Consider the following 15122-nt stretch of genomic DNA (forward strand, 5'->3'; position numbering starts at 1 on the left):
AATATGAATATTTTATATATTTATCATACTAAAATATTTTGCTTTATTTATACACACACATACATATACTACGTAAGTGTGTGTATATGTGTGTGTGTATGTATATATATATATATATATATATATATATATATATATATATATATATATATATATATATATATATATATAAATATATAAATATAAATTTCTTAAACAGCTTGAGACATTGTACTTCTCATCTCATGTTGCTGCCTCTTTAGGATGAATCACTGTGTTGTCTTCTTCTCTTCATAAGTCGCTTTGGATTTTAGAAATGTCTGCTAAATGAATACATACTATTATGCAGTCAACAGAAGGGAACTTGTTTGCCAAGAAATATCCCTCAGATTTCAACCTCCACTATAACAGCTGCAGATTTGCTATTCATTGCAGTGGCATAACTGTAGAGTTAGAGAATTGCTTGAAGGGGGGAAAACTCTAAGCTGTTGTTCTGTGTTCATGGTCAGGGAGGAGTTGCCTTTCGGCAGAGCTCAGACTCTCCGCACATTGCCCAAGAATGTGATGACGGCCTGGAGACCAGAGATTGTGGTTGTGAAGAGGCACCGCTCGACTCCCTTGAGACGAGAGAACGAGGGTTCACTCCTTTTAGCACAGAGGAAAACAAAGGAGAACGTAATGACCGTCTGGATCCCTCGCAAATCAGGGAGGGTGACGGAGATCCCTCGCTCAGCTGTGAAACTGACCTGGCTCTCCTACACAATGGCAATAGCGCAGATCAGCGGGTGTGTGCTTGTGAAAACAGTGAGACTGATTGCAGAGAGCAAGAAAATCATTCAACTAGTGGTCTAGTTAGTACCGGTGACATTGGAGATAGTAGTGATGGTTTGCAGAGCGGTTCTGAGAGCATAGTCCACAGAAGCTCTTCCTGTGGACAACAGAAAGAGGAAGCTGATAAAGCGGACGACTTAATCTGTGAAACACCGGTTTGTGCTGAGAGACCCAAGGAGGAAAATCAGGAAAAAGGACACAAGTTTGTGGAGGAGAAGGAGCTATCTGAACGTAGCCCCATCGTTGAGGCAGGAGATATGGGAATTACTCAGTCTTTGGACACGCCGGAAAGCTCGGATGTTGAATCTTGTTCTCAGGGTGCAGAGACTGATGATGAAGAAGAGGATGAGTGCGGAGATCTCATAGATCCAGAGGAGGTTCGAGAAGAAAGCAATAAACCACTGGATCTAAATCCTGATGGAGATACACCTCTTGATTGCTCGCGACAAAATTTGGTGCATGCTTGTGAAGACATTTGTGATAAAACCGATGACACAGGAACCCAGCTAGAGGGAGGCGTTTGTGAGAAGATCACGTGTAATGTGGAAGGTACGCGAGATCTTGATTCTTCAGGAACCTGTGATCAAGAAGACACTGATGAGGAGTTTCAGGAGAGTCTAGAAATGCCATACTTTGAAACAGATGGCGACCAACCGAAGGAAGAACTTAGTGATACAACCTCAAGGACTACGGTTGATGAAGATGAGAGCATTTTACACCTGCATGAAGTAAATCGAGAACTGTTGCCCGTAGAAAAGTCAATTCCTTCAATTGAAGAAAGTGAGTTTGACGAACAGAAACTAAATTCTTCCAGTGTCTTACAAGCTCAGTTTGGTCCAGAACCTGGATCTTCCACAGCAACTAGTGAGGACACCTTAGAAGATCTAGAGGTTCTTTTAGGTTCTAGTTTTGAGAGGATGAAGAACGTTCAAGGGAACCAGAAACACCAACCCCTTTGGGAAGCTCAGGCATCAGAGGAGGAAGTTCTTGAGTCAGCGATTCCCGCAGATGCGGAGAAAGTGAATCTCCCAGATGACTCCTCTCAGGATCCCAGACAGGATATGACCTCAAAAAGTGAGGTCATGCAGGGCACAGCAGCAGTAGAACTTTCAGAAGAGGTTGTGGGTGTAGTTATTGTAAACACAGATGAATCGGGAGATCAATGTGTCTTGGTGGATACCTCAGACATATTAGCTACGTCACATGAGTTTGGAATCTCGGAGGAAAGCCTGGCAGTCAAAGCAGAAGATGTGTTGGGTGTTTCGCTCCACACTGCCCATCTAGATGGTGCCTTACACGTCCCAAATGCTCTTGCTGAGGATGACATTATAGTTTCTTCTGTATCTCCTGAGCAAGCCCAAGCAAGCTTAGATCCTGTGTCTCAAGAGACAGAAGCCACCGTGCAGGAAGCTGTTCAACCAATGGGTGAAGAAGACCTACTGAAGAGTAAGTTGAACAATAAAAAGTGTAAAATATTTTGTGAAAAAAAAGCTGCACCTGATTATAAGAGAAAAACATGTACATATCACATTTTATAATTTTATTCAGCAATAATATGAAATAAATGAAATGTTTAGGAACATTGTAAATGCTATAGATATGTATTATAACTCCAGCCACTCCAGTACATAGAAAAGTACATAGACCATCATAAATTACAGTGGTATTCCTTATAAACATTTATTATAATGCTAAAGATATACAAAATTGGATAAAGTGATAAACAAATAAACTTGGGCTCACGTACCTCTTATCTGACACAAATCTAAAATAAGTGCATTTTTGCGCATGTTTTGCATGCTTGATGTGAATTGCAGTACATTTCAGATGATATTAAAACCATGACTTATGTTCCTAAAAATATAGTATTATATACATTTGATGACGTATTTATTGTTGCTCCAACAGTTTTCTTGGTTCAAAAAATGACATTTTGCTAGAGAAACTAAAAAATCCATTGCCAAGATTCATGTTTAATTTCATCACTGATCAAATATTACACTGTGATTGCAAGAACACCCGCCTTCCATAATAAACCAAAATTAAGTAATTATACCTTTCAGATCCAACTGAATAATTGAAAGTAGCCTGTGCTTCTACGACACGCACATGCCTGAGTGAACAGGGTGTATTCATCATGATTTATGTACATAACAAAAAGTAGCTTAGCAACAGGTGATGTCATTATGGGATGTCCAGGGATGTGAAGTTACAAGATGAGGTCAGCATCCATTTCCTGAACTTTTTTGGTACACCCATGTTTTTAAAGCATATTGTTATCTTTGCGAAGTTACGTAACTGAAATACAATAGCCAGACTTACCATTTCCAGAAACATGCCTGTTTGGTTGATGTTTTTATTTCATTTATCATTTAATAAATAATGACTCCGATATATCATTCTTGAGTGAATTTATTTTCATGAACAAATGTGTACTGTTTGATCTTTTTGATTGTTTATATCTGACTGATTAAAGTTATTGTATGTTCTCTCACAGAGTCAGATGCATGTTTGGAGGATCAGACGGACTCCCAGAAGACAATGTGGCTTGATATCACAGACAAAAAAGATGCACCAAAGGTTAGTACTAAAAATATAGTGTTTTTAGACAATGTATATTTAATTTACTGCACTTCACTTACGAAATATGCTGTGGGTGTATGTTGTGACATGAATGAAATCCCATGATATTTATGTTGCAAAAATACTAGGGCTGTCAGTCGTTTATTATTGTTTCTGTCACTTCTTTGTTTTATGCTGATGGATGATTTTGACTGTGAAGTTTCACTGTGTTTCAGATCATTATTGTGCAATATATTTTTAAAAAGTTATCAAATTGATATAATCGCCTAAAAAGACAAGTGTGATTTTTAACCAAAATAGGCTCGTGTTTTTTGTTATGATCCCTGTCAGCAAGATCCTGAACATTCAGTGAGGGGGCAATATTTACAGTTGTTTTGAAGTAAATAATTTTGAGCACCAAGTTCCAAATGGGGGCGATATTTCACTGAGAACATAATGTAACGTCCTGTTACTCAGCAGCATTTCGGTCGGGTCCCCATGGTGCGGGCCCATGTATAACCAATAACAGATGTGGTCCTCCCTTTCACCTGCTAGTTATGAAAAGATCTGAGAATTATTATAAACATCTGAATATCCAGCATGTAATATATCTTTGTACATGTGGAGCCAGCGCTAGAATAAAGAAGAGAAATACACTACCATTCAAAAGTTTTATTTTATTTTATTTTATTTTTTTAAGGAATTAATGCTGTTATTCATTGAGGATGCATTAAGGACATTTATCATGTTACAAAAGATTTCTGTTGTAAATAAATGTAAAAAAAAAAAGTCACAAAATTAAGTATTTCCACAAAATATTGAGCAGCACAACTGTTTTCAACACTGATAATAATAAGAAATGTTTCTTGAGCAGCAGATCTGTATATCAGAATGATTTCTGAAGGATCATGTGACACTAAAGACTGGAGTAATGCTGCTGAAAATGCAGCTTTGCATCACTGGAATAAATACAATTTTAAAATATATTAAAATGGAAGATTGCTATTTTAAATAGTAATAATATATCACAATATTACTAATTTTACTGTATTTTTTTATCAAATAAATGCAGCCATTTAAAAAAACAAATCATTAAAAATCTTGCCAACCCTAATCTTTTGAATGGTACTGTGAATGCGGCCATATGTTTTCTGCAAGATGACATGATTTTCGGTTTCAGTTTTGATGGTTTACTATAAAGTGCTGTACTCACAATGTGCTTCTGTTATTCAAGGTAAAACATTTGCTTTTGTGTCTGTGTTCACAGAAACACTAGATAAGGGACGTGAAGTCTAGAAGCAATGTGGATTTTTTTTTTTTTTTTTTTGTGAGAGTTCAGGACTGGAAGAGAGAGCTAGCTGATAAAGATATAGTGTAAGTTTTCAAACAAGCAATTGACAAAATGCAGTTGATTTATGTTGTAGGGCACAGTGTAACAGGTTACATAATGATTTTTCACAGCACTGTGTGTTTTGAGCTGTAGTTTGGGTAGATCAGCCATTCTCCTGTCGGACGTTGACAGTTTAATGTCATGACCTCTGGGCCAGCTGTTCATCCACAGGCTTCTTTACAACCGTTTAGGGCACTGGGGGCTGGGCTTACCCTTTTATGTGAACCACAAGTGCTGCAGGCCTTTTCCTGCAAATTCTAACCAGCCCTATCCTGGCAACACACAGAGCCTCGGTTTCTGCTTATTTCACCTCTGGAGATCATGAGCAGATGGAAGAAATCACTAGTAGGAGTTGCTCTGCCTCGTTTCCTCTGGGTAGAGGGTGTGTTTGTGATTGTGTGTATACATGGTGCGCTAAACACTGAAAAGCTTTGACGATGGTTCAATGGTGGTGTCCATCAGAAAGGCATCTGGGCTGTTATCTGTGTATCCCACCGGACAGGCTTTCCTGCAGGGACTGATCTCAGAGAAGGAAGGAGAACTGAGACGCAGGGGAAAAAAAAGCAAATGACTGGGGCATTCTTGTTCTGCAGTGCTTTTTGAACTTTGTAAAAATGCTAATAAGGAGGTATTTCTATAAAAGGCTATCAGACTCTTAGAAATATGGTCTGGTCAAGATAAGATGCTTTAAATATAGCTTGATTGTTTGCACAATGCCAAGACATTTAACGGGGGGGGAAAATAGCTAAAGTAAGCCATTGCTTTGTGACAGTTAACTTGTCAACTTGTTAATGTAGATATTTTGGGGGGATATTTTTGACTGAAATTAACTAATACCACAGAATTCCTCAAATCCATTTCTAATACAAGTTAGATAATAGTGTTGTTGTTTTCCGTTCCAAATGATGTCCCTTCCTGGAGGATGATGTCATCAAGGAACTGGCTTTTGTTAGTTTAGGTATATGTTACAAAACACTAAGAGCACATAGAAACAAAAGCTATAAATAATATTTTTTTTAATTAGTTTTTTTTAATATATATTTTCTGTTTTCATTGTAATTTTTATTTAAATATTAGTAATTTTGTTGTTTTGTGTTTTTTTTTTTTTTTTTTTTTTTTTTTTTTTTTTAGTTTTAGTTTTGGCAAATTAAGTACTTCAGCTTAAACTAAATGAAAATTAGAAATGTTGCCATTGCAAGTAACTAAATAATTAAAAAAAAATATTTATTTATTTATTTATTTATTTATTTATTTATTATTTCTGTTAATGTTTGTTATTTCAATTAACAAATATTTCTTTAATGCTTTTAGTTTTAGTTTTATTGTTAATTATAACATGATTTTAATTTAAATAATCTCAGGGAAAGCATTGTTTAGAAACATTTTGATAAGAGAAATACTTTTTTTTTTTTATGCATGGACATTTCTGAAGACAATTTTTCATGTTAGTAGGAGCAGCATTTTTTTTTCATTCATTTTCACCTAAATAATGTGATTTGCTTGTGTAAAAATTCTGAATATAATATCTGATCAAAATGTTGGTACTTCATAGCAGATGTGTGAGAAAGAGCCAGCAGGGTGGGATAGAGCAAAGAAAGAGGAAAAGAGATTGTTTGCATATGAGAGAGAGAGAGAGAGAGAGAGAGAGAGAGTGGAGTGGGGGATGAGCGAGGGAAAGGGGCCGGCCTTTCACACAGATGTGAAAGATTAGGAGCGTCTCATTTTTCCAAACGCTTGAGCCGTGGAGATTGTGCCTGTCAGGACCTCATGTGGGAAATAAGCTTTGTTCATTGTCACAATTTCTTCTTACGTGTGTTGTAAAGATGTACGAGCGATACAAGCGGAGGTATAGTTTGTGTGCCAAAGGAGAGAGAACTCTGGATGTAGTTTTAATCAAGGTAAGAAGATCTGAAATGTTGACATTCAGTGCTGTTGCATTGTGACTTTTAGTATAAACTCTAGGATTTAAATTAGGTTATATATATAGTATAGAAAGTATAGAAAGATGTTTTTTGTGGCATAAAATAGCAAAAAATATTTGTTATTCAAAAATGTGTATATGTATGTAAAATGACTTTTTAATATCATAAAATAGCAAAAACATTTCTATAAAACATTTTTATAAAACTCAGTTATGCTTCACTTAAGTCTGAACTTTTTGTTTAGGTTTGAAGTTTGTGTTATAAAATGAATGTGGACAGCATCGCTTGTCAGATACATTGATGGAAGTCTGTGGTGACAAATGTTTCATGTTGAAATTTCTGACGTTCTATTGTAGACTTTTCCATCAGTCACACAGTTTGAGACATTTATAATATCTCAGTTATTTCTTCTAGACATCAAGAGTTTCAGAACAGATCACAACTGATATCTCATTTATGATCTTTCCTATATATGCAAATATTATTGACATCTTGCAGTGTTGATCCAAGTTTTTCCCAGCTAAGGTGTAGTAAGTAATAGAAAGCATCTGTTCATGCAAAACATGATGGCCGTGTCTGTGGCGTTTGCAGTCAGCTGTTCTATCGGAGCATCCAAACGCTGTCATATCTTATTTGTTGATTCATAGTTGTTTTGTTGGAGACATCTGACATTCACACATCATGCCAAACTTAAAACTGTGTGTGTTTATTTGTGAGCACACAAGGTGCAGCTTGTTCTCAGCTGTTTAATGTGGTTCAACAGACAAACACCCTGAAGCGCTGATCTGCCAGTTTGATCATAGAGTGAAGAAGACGTGTGGCTTGATCGGTCTTAACAGTCATTAGCACAGATGTCATTTCTTCCAAACCTCAAATCCTTAAGCTCTCAATAACTATTGAACTATGTGTTCAGTGTTATTGCCATTAAGCTTTTGTGTATCTCAGATGTTCTCTCACATGACAATTCATGACTCATTTTCCTCTTTTGAATTTGAATGCTTGTGGTCATAGAGTCACTGAGTCATTTGATTCAGTACAGTTGAATCAGTGCATTTGAAGTCAATATAAACAGAATTCATAGGTTTATTGTAAATGATTCAACATTGCACATCATTCCATAGAAGTTTATTTTTCAACCTTTTTGTCCACTTTTACAGTCAGATTAATTCCTGACAGATTAACTACCACTCCACAATTTTTTTTTTTTATTATGACTTTTCACTAAAACTTCATACACTACAATTCAAAAGTGTGGGGTTGATAAAATTTCTTTAATGTTTTTAAAGAAGTCTCTTGCGCTCTCCAAGGCTGTGTTTAATTGAAAAAATATACAGTAATATTGTGACAATTTAGATTTTAGATTTTAATATATTTTAAAATGTAATTTATTTCTGTGGCGTAAAGCTGAATTTTCAGCATCATTACTCCAGTCTTCAGTGTCACATGATCCTTCAGGAATTATTCTAATATGCTGATTTGCTGTGCAAGAAACAATTATTATTATAAAAGTTGAAAACCGTTGTGGTGCTTAATATTTTTTTGGAAAATGTGATACGTTTGGAAATAAAAAAACAGCATTTATTTGAAGTAGAATGTTTTTTTTAAAGTATTTTATGTCACTATTAATCAGTTTAATGTATACAAGTATTCATTTATTCAAAAAAATAATTCTGACCTCAAACTTTTGAACTGTAGTGTATTTTAGAAGTAAAATATTTTGCAAGTGCCACTGACTGATCGTACTACATTTTTCATTCAGTGCATTTCTCTAGATGGCTTTGAGTGCCTTCCGTTCCTAATGATTCCTGAAGACTGGATGGCAGTTGGATTGGAGAAATGCCTCTGGGAAAGCTCAGATACAATGTTTTGACTGTAAATGGAGTTTGTGCATGAGTATGTGCGTGTGTTTGCGCATGCATGTGGAGTCAAGGGGCGTCTCAGTTTGGTTACTGTCTGGGAGCCGCTGCTCAAATCCTAACGGTTTCCTTTGGCTCTCAGCCTGGAGAGAATGATGGAAATGGGCCGTTGGCCAAGTGACTTCATAGCGCTGTACTGCAACTAAAAATCACCATCTTTACAATCAGCACAAACCAGAGATTTGGGAGCTTTGCGCAGTTTTAAGATGCAGATCTTGGAAACACAAATGGTCCTGTAGGAACATAACAACGTCAGGCACAGAAATTAGATTCAAAGTGTCCCACTAACTGATTAACATCTTCTCATCGTGCCATCAGTTTTATCCCAAAGCAGTTGCTTTTGCATTACAGCTTTTGTTCCCGCTGCATGCATTGAAGGCCAGCACACAGTCTGTGCATTTTCAAACCAGAAGTGTTTTTATTGGGTACACTTCTGAACGCTCAGTGCTCTACAGAGTCTGCTGGCACAGCCTCTTTGGTTTCTCCCCTAGCGCCACAAATATGCAGTGAGAACGGCAGTGGTGCCAGATTCTGGAATGGGACTCTGGGCCATGTTTGGCTCTGAGCAGACTTTAGGGTTTGGGCCTGTGTTGCAGAGAGCGGTTTGAAGCATCTTTAGAGCATCACAAAATATAGCGGTTGACAAGCATGCAGATTTGTGTTTAATGTTATTCTTTTATCAGATAGACAGACAGACAGACAGAAAAAAATAGATAGGTAAGAGAGAGACAGGAAGCGAGAGATCTAGACACATCACGTGCCTCAAACCTGAAATGCTTGCATGAGCACCACAGCTGAATGTGTTGTTCTAACTGCTGCACCACAGCTCTGCATGCTTGCTTTTTGTTTCATTGTTTTTATTTAAGCACATTTTTTATAAAACATATTCAGTGACTTCGAAAATTGCATTTTGAACTGTCAACTGAAGGTAATGGGAACTTGATAAAAACACTCCCATGCACTCTTAAAAATAAACATTTAAAATTGGATTTTCACAGTGATGCCCAAGAAGAAGTATACAGTTCTCATATGAACTGTTTATTAAATCTAACGAGCCCTTTTGCACTGAAAATAAACTTTTGTGTGGTTATATTCCATGGATTTGAAAGGTTCTTCATAAAACCATAGATGGCAGTAATGCACCTTTATTTTATAACAGTGTAAATGCCTCATATCGGTCTTGTTTTATATATTTAAATGTCAGTCTCTTTTGTGTACATATAGCTCTGTGGCAGTTAGAGATGCAAATGTTTACTCTCTAATCAAGCTGGTTTGGATTTTATCAGCCTTTATTTACAGAGTTGGTTTTTGAAATTAAGTCTATGCTAATGTAATTACTGAATGCGATTGCATTGCATTTTATATTTGTCCCTGTCTAATGAAGTGTTATAGGTTAAATATGCTATATTTCAGTTTTTTTTTTTTTCTGTCTTTTTGGCCTATCCAACTCAAAGTCTGCTGCTCAGTCAAAACATAACATTAAAATGCAATATAACACTATAAGAGCTCAAACGTTCTAGGTCAGGAAGAAATTATTACTTTTGTCCAGCAAGGATGCATAAAATTGATCAAAAGTGGCAAGACTTTTACGTTGCTGCAAAAATTCTATAAATGAATACTGTTCTTTTTGAACTTAACATTCTTTAAGATCTCTCACCTGGCGCAGATGAAGATGGCGGCCTCCGTGCCATGCTCTGCAGTTGTTTTTGTGTTTTTGTTAGTTTGTCCTGTCTTTAGTTATATTCCTGCAATCAGTTTCACCAGAGACGAATTGCTGGACATTTGGCACCACACATCACCCAATATATTACCGGTTTTCGACTATTCTGATGTTTTGCTGGACATTTTCGTCGGCGGAGCAGCTGCGCTGATCATGTGCTTCAGGACACGCAGACTGGGGAAGAGAGCCGGCGCCCTCGTGAAGCTCAGAAAGCGCGGATTTCGAATGCCTTTGCCTAGCATCCATCTGGCGAACCTCCGCTCTCTTCCCAACAAAATGGACAAACTCGTTCTGCTCTCCCGGACAAATAAGGATTTCTCGCACTCTGCTGCTCTGTGTTTCATGGAAACTTGGCTAAACGATGCCATTCCAGACAGCGCGCTCCATCTGCCTGGCTTTCAGCTGTTCAGAGCGGACCACGACAGAATCAACGGGGAAATCGCACGGCAGCGGGACATGCTTTTACATCAATGAAAGGTGGTGTACCAATGTAACAATGTTAAAGAGGATGTGCTGTTCAGATCTAGAAACACTCTTCATTAACTGCAAGCTGTTCTATTTGCCCCGGGACGTTCACTCGTTTATTCTTGTGACTATTTACATCCCACCTCAAGCACACATGAGCTCAGCTTTACAGAAACTTGCTGATCAGATCACAGAGACAGAACAACAACACCTGGACTCTGTTTTAATCATTCTTGGGGACTTTAATAAAGCAAATCTCTCCCGTGAACTGGCAAAATACAGACAGCACATCACATGTCCCACCAGATAGTAATATATTGGATCACTGTTACACCACAATAAAGGATGCATATCACTCTGTTCCACAAGCAGCTTTGGGGCGCTCTGATCACTGTTTGGTTCATCTTATACCATCCTACAGGCAGAAACTAAAATCAGCTAAACCTGTATTAAGGACTGTAAAAAAAATGGACTAATAAAGCAGAGCAGGATTTACAAGCTTGTTTTTGACCTCACTGAATGGAGTGTTTTTGAAGCTGCTGCCACCGATCTGGACGAGCTCACAGAGACTGTAACATCTTATATCAGTTTCTGTGAAGACGTGCATTCCTACCAGGACTTATTTAACTTACAAAAATGACAAACCATGGTTCACTGCAAAAACGAACAGCTCCGTCAGGCCAAAGAACATGCTTACAGGAAGGGGGACAATGTCTTGTATAAACAGGCTAAATACACACTGGAAAAGGAGATCAGAGTGGCAAAGAGGAATTATTCTCAAAAAATAAGGACTCCGTTCACTTCCAGCGACTCAGCATCAGTGTGGAAAAGTCTGAAGGAGATCACCAACTACAAGACACCATCCCCCAGCACTGTGGAGAATCAACAACTGGCAAACGATCTGAATGAGTTTTACTGCAGGTTTGAAAGAACACCTCACACCCGCCCTGAACACCTCTCCACACAACCGTTCACACCATTTACACCTTTTGCAACCCACCCTGAACGCCTCTCCACACAACCGTTCACACCATTCACACCTCCTGCAACCCCCTCTCCCCCACACCTGCAATTCTCATCAGCAAGGATGAGGTGCGCCAGGTCTTCCAGAAGCAGAAAAGAAAAAAGCACCAGGCCCAGATTGTGTTGCACCAGCCTGTCTGAAATCCTGTGCTGACCAGCTGGCCCCCATCTTCACACAGATCTTCAACAGATCGCTGGAGCTGTGCGAAGTCCCTTCATGCTTCATACGCTCCACCATCATCCCCACCCCAAAGAAATCCAAAATTACAGGACTAAATGACTACAGGCCTGTACAGACTACATCTGTGGTCATGAAGTCATTTGAAAAACTGGTGCTGGCCCACCTGAAGGACATCACTGGACCCTTGCTGGATCCTCTTCAGTTTGCCTAGAGAGCAAACAGGTCTGTGGATGATGCAGTAAACACTGGACTGCATTATGTTCTGTAACATCTAGACAGACCAGGGACTTATGTGAGGATCTTTTTTGTTCGGTCGCTGTCATTCTGTTGCACTGCGGAGCTTCTGTCATGAAAACAAGTTCCTCATATGTGTAAACATACCTGGCAATAAAGCTCATTCTGATTCTGATTCTGATTAAAGCTGCAGTCAGTAAGTTTTGCCTCTTTGTTGCCATCTCTTTTTGAAAACCCGCAATTGCAGCTGTGTGTGGAATTATCTTCCTTGCCTGGGTTGTGCTCTGCACAGCTCCAGTGCGGATGAATCTCATGTTTTGAGGTGAATGTCTGGCTGTCAGTCACCGCACCAGTTTGAATATTTGCTGTACTTCGCAATCACTGATTCTAACCTACATCTTGGAATATATGACCCAAATAAGAATTTTCACCAGATATTGTCATATGAACAAGTAACAAGTCTGCCACATTTGTTCTGACCAACTGAGGAAAAAAAGCATTGCAATAAATCACGCTACCAATGGTGATTAAGTGTAATGATCGGTTAGCTCATATCACATCAAACCATGCAAATTATTATTGTTAAACTTTATTATCAAATTCTTAATGTTAACAACATCAGCATTGTGTGACTATGAGTATAATGTGTATCAGCGTGTGATTTCAGTTTCTGTAAATTCTAATCTCTAATTGTCATACCATTCAAATTTCATATTAAGAAATTCTTTTAACCCCAAAAGCAAATTATGCTTCTTTCGAACTAGTTGTCTTTAAAATACAAATATTGTGTTTTTCCCAGCCTATCTGTAATCAGATGCTCATTTGAAACTGGAATATAATATAAATCCTTATAATATAAATCCTTTCTGGATTACAATCCACCATCAAAATGATAAAATGAATTATTCTAGCTGCTGTGAGAAATGACTATAAACAATCCATCACCTGCAGGATCCTCAGATGTGTTAGCGTAGTAGCAGGGACAACTTCTTTGTTTACAGAAGTGACATAATGACGCAGCAGCATGCTCGAATTTCCTGTGAAAACCTACCTATACCACTCAAATTAAAAAACATTATTATAAGCTTACCGTTGTGAATCTGGCTAAAGTAAGGCGAAAGTTTTGAACACTGGCTGGTCATGTACTTGCTCAAATATTGATTTCGGATAATTTTTAACCAAAAAAAAGTTACGGACTGCAGCTTTAAAGAATGAAGAAAAAGTATCCTGGTTTCCATAAAAATATTAAGCAAATGCAAGTCAGCATATTAGAATGGTTCATGTGACACTTAAGCCTGGAGTAATGATGCTGAAAATTCAGCTTTGCATCACAGAAATAAATTATAATTTAAAGTATATTTAAATAGAAAACAGTTGTTTTAAATTGCAGTAATATTTCTGTTTTTACTGTATTTTACCAGTATCAGTATGGACTAGGGCTGTGAATCTTTGGGTAGACTTCGATTCATGATTCATAGGTTTTCGATTCGATTCAAGAATGATTTTTGCAAATTTGGAACAATTAAATTAGATTCGATTCACAATTAATTTGATTCGATTTGATTATAACGATTTGATTTTTGCATTCTTTAATTTCATTCACAGGATTATTTAAATGCTTCCCCTAAATTCTTTAAATGCTTAGTCAGGGGGCAAATTACACAGCAGCCTTTATTGGTTAGAGAACCATAGGTTAGAAAAAAAAAACACTTCTGTCCATTTTTAGATGCTAGTTTAATGATGATATGGCATGACATGTCATATGTAAAAATTTATGTTAGCCAAGATTAAAAAAAAGAGCTTTAAAAGTATTGTGCATAAGCTAACATTTTGTCACACCAGGGGCGTAGCCATCATTTCAGAAGTGACAGAAATGTCAAATACAATAATTTTATGTATTATCATAATAATAATTATTATTATTTTACAAGGAATTCTTTTCTTATCTATTACTTTGAATTTGCTACAAGAAATCAAATACACTGCTGGACAATAATCAATCATTTGTAATCTATCATTTTTTCCTAATGGCAATTTTATGATTGTTTTATATACTACAAACAATTATTTCAATTTTCTGCACAGAATAAGGAAAAAACTTTATAGTTTCTATACTGTAATAAATGATATGTCAATTAGCACTGCATCATTCATAAATTTTATTTATTTATTGTGTTTTTTCTGTAAAGCGAGACGAATGGAGCGTGAGCGCAATCCAGTGACAGTCTCAGGTGGTAAATAGTGGAGTGCGTGAAGGAGAGATGCGAGGCACGACACTGTTCAAGGTCTCTATTAATTTGTGCTTGTAGTAATTTAATGTGTACAGGTCCTTCTCAAAAAATTAGCATATTGTGATAAAAGTTCATTATTTTCCATAATGTAATGATAGAAATTAAACTTTCATATATTTTAGATTCATTGCACACCAACTGAAATATTTCAGGTCTTTTATTGTTTTAATACTGATGATTTTGGCATACAGCTCATGAAAACCCAAAATTCCTATCTCAAAAAAATTAGCATATCATGAAAAGGTTCTCTAAACGAGCTATTAACCTAATCATCTGAATCAACTAATTAACTTTAAACACCTGCAAAAGATTCCTGAGGCTTTTAAAAACTCCCAGCCTGGTTCATTACTCAAAACCGCAATCATGGGTAAGACTGCCGACCTGACTGCTGTCCAGAAGGCCATCATTGACACCCTCAAGCGAGAGGGTAAGACACAGAAAGAAATTTCTGAACGAATAGGCTGTTCCCAGAGTGCTGTATCAAGGCACCTCAGTGGGAAGTCTGTGGGAAGAAAAAAAGTGTGGCAAAAAACGCTGCACAACGAGAAGAGGTGACTGGGACCCTGAGGAAGATTGTGGGGAAGGACCGATTCCAGACCTTGGGGGAC

General features: G+C 37.3%; 1 pseudogene; it reads left to right on the plus strand.

Annotated features, from left to right (window-relative positions):
• LOC109110024 overlaps positions 1 to 15122 on the plus strand; it is a 77887-nt pseudogene that overhangs the window by 15008 nt on the left and 47757 nt on the right.

The sequence above is a fragment of the Cyprinus carpio genome, chromosome B7, assembly GCF_018340385.1.
Source record: "Cyprinus carpio isolate SPL01 chromosome B7, ASM1834038v1, whole genome shotgun sequence".
NCBI classification, from domain to species: Eukaryota; Metazoa; Chordata; class Actinopteri; order Cypriniformes; family Cyprinidae; genus Cyprinus; species Cyprinus carpio.